The following is a 2,902-nucleotide window of genomic DNA, read 5'->3' as shown; positions in this document are numbered from 1 at the left end:
CATTTTCTACGAATATGTGCCAGGCCACAAGAATAACATTGCCGATCTCCTCTCACAAATCAAAAGTGGGAGTGAATGTTACTTGTAAATACTTCCTCTTGTACAATTTACACAAGACATGACTACCAATGTAAAGCTCCCCACTATGTTACTTTTTCTTGCAAAAGAATATCTAGCTGTATCCCACTCATGAACCATCATCTTTCCACTTACTAAGTTGTAACAACTATCTCGCACATACTACCCACTATCGTCCCACTTACTCAGAAGGTATCACAAAATATCTATACCTGGGACTCCACGTGTCTAAAGACTACAACTTCTAAACTTGTATATAAGAAGCCAAAATGCTTGTTAAGGGGCGTCGAAAAATACCAAGCCTTTTCTTGTATCTTCCTCAGTCCTTTGTGTAAGCCACTATAATTAGCGAGTAGGGTTTAGGGTTTAGGGTCGAATGGAATGTTCTGCAAATGGTTATCTCATCGTTTAAAAAGCTTCTGACATACAATATTGAGATTGAAGAGCAATCTCCTCAAGGACGATGGAGTTCACCCAAGGTATCTACTTCTCAAGTATACAAGCATAACAAAGTTTTTGCATTATCGGCAAATACTCTGTATCATGAGACACATGGTAAACTGACAATCAAGGATAGTGACAATGATGATCATATAATCCATTTGTTTGAAGAGCTAGCCGAATTTTGAGAAAAGGATTTAAAGAGTTTGGCCATATAGGTTATATAGCCATAGGAATTATCCCTCTGTTTTGCAAGGGACTCAATGTATCTTATATAGGAGCCTTACTTGACTCTAGGCATAAAAACCTAAATGACCAAACCATCAGTATTTTGCAAGGAAGCTTGTCTAACGGACCGATATATATTGAATGCTTCCCCAACTTCCCATGCAGTCTTACTGATACGTATTTCAATGAGGTGATCTCTTTGCTGATCAACACCAATGAATTGGATATGAAAAACATTACAAATCACTTGCAAATAGCTTATCGCATGGTGGTAAGGACTATAAATACTTGTGTGCCTTCTGTGTATAACTCTGGGTATTTGAGGGATCAGGAATCATCTAAAGGGCAAAATATAGTGATGAAAGTTGATGAGACAACTTTGGGAACTCTACCACAGATGGTGGAATGGCAAGAAGTTCAATTTCCTGCTGAGTGGAAATTGAACATCTCTAAAACACTTATGAATGAAGTTCAACATACTGAGCCCATGAGAATTGAAAGATTAGGCTCAACCGATCAATACAAGATTCTAGGAAAATCAAAATCTAGAAAGGAACTTGCCTCAGTACTGGCACCCCCACAGTATAGTCTGGCATCAACTATTTCCTCCTCCTCTACTAGTAAAGCTTGCCCTAAGGTGATATGAATCCACCCTGAAACCTATAAGGATTTTGAGGGCCTGTTCAGATGTAAATTAGGTAATCGCATCATAGCTACTGATTTTGCTATCAATGGAATTGACTGTCTTACAAAAGATGCTATTAATGACAAAGACCTGTCAACCAGTCAGCCCTACATCCTTCCTTCTCCTAATTCTCGATTACAACCATTGGAAGCAGCATCAAATTGGCACACCAATGCCATCAAGGATCTGGCTGTGCTGCAATATCAGATACTGTCTAAACTGACAGCTCTCTAACCACTCCAGTATCATTGGCCAAACAGGATTTCTCTATTGAATCAAAGATGCAGCAGCAACCTGTTCTTACTTTTGGTAACAGTAGTCAAGATAAAACATTTCGTCAGATGCTTTCAGCAGTACTACATGAGCCAGTCATCGAATCTGTCTCTCATTTTCCTTTACATATGTCTCCCTTTATTGATGAAGATATCCCCGATGGCTTTGATCCTCATCTTCGGTGGGGGGTAAATGCACATGTCCAAACGTGGTGAGAAAGACAGTAGCTTGGAGAAGAGGTACGCAGTATCTTGTCAGAAGATAGAGATTGGATTCTTTTCCAAGATGATTCATGTGTAGAATATGAAGAAATGGAGTTGGATGAACTGGATGTCTTCCTACCCCAAATCTTCCCTAACCAAACAGCATCCTCTGACGAAGACTCAGATATCAACACTGATGAAGAGATTAGGATCATGAATCTTGTCAGTAAAGAATCAGGGAAAATGAAGGTTGAATCCCGAGCATCATCATCTACTAGTTTAAAAGGGGTAAGCAAAATTGGAGATATGACCATATTGGAAAATAGATGGTCTTACCCAGGAAGAGATATGAAAGGTGGTTGAATTTATTTACAATTCTGCACATTATGGGATCCTGTATAAAGACCTAACTCAATGCCAATCTGTTTCTATGATTGTTGCTGGATTTCAAGGAATGTTGAGAGCATGGTGGGATGATCTCAGCGTGGAAAGTAAGACCTATATTATGTAAGGAGGGCCTGAAGGCAGGGAAAACTTTGATAATGTTATTTCATTGTTCTTTGCTGCCCTTTTAATGGAGTTCTTAGGGTCTACTAGCAAGATTCAGAATCGCATCAGAGAAGCCTTCTTTAGAAGCAAGCTCTGTGATCTGACTCAGGTAAAGAAATATCAAATGCACATGACTCAACTCATGTATCAGCTCCCTGGAGGATATTTCAAATCTTATAAAGGAAAGAAGTAAAGCTGCAGGTCTACAGTTGGATGAAAACATCTCTATTGCCCATATCAACTTATCATTAATGAAGTCACAGATTTAGAATGTGCTCAATTGCTAGTGAAAAGAGATATCAAACAGGTGAAGAGATTCAATTCTAGTTTTTGCACCATTTTCCAAAGCCCAACAATTTGGATGCAACCAATATGAAGAATGCAAGTGCAAAGTCAAACATCAAAGAAACAAATATGGCAAACGTTTTAAGGTGGTGAGAAGAAA

At 38.8% G+C, this 2,902-nt stretch overlaps 1 pseudogene; it reads left to right on the top strand.

Moving 5' to 3' along the window:
• Window positions 1-470: 470 nt before the first annotated feature.
• Window positions 471-1,666, top strand: LOC147433520 (uncharacterized; annotated as a pseudogene).
• The last annotated feature ends 1,236 nt before the right edge of the window (window positions 1,667-2,902 follow it).

Source organism: Adiantum capillus-veneris, chromosome 19 (assembly GCF_014529385.1).
Source record: "Adiantum capillus-veneris isolate H3 chromosome 19, ASM1452938v2, whole genome shotgun sequence".
Classification (NCBI taxonomy): Eukaryota; Viridiplantae; Streptophyta; class Polypodiopsida; order Polypodiales; family Pteridaceae; genus Adiantum; species Adiantum capillus-veneris.
Note: the sequence above shows the minus strand (reverse complement) of the source record. Positions and strands in the feature narration are given on the sequence as shown.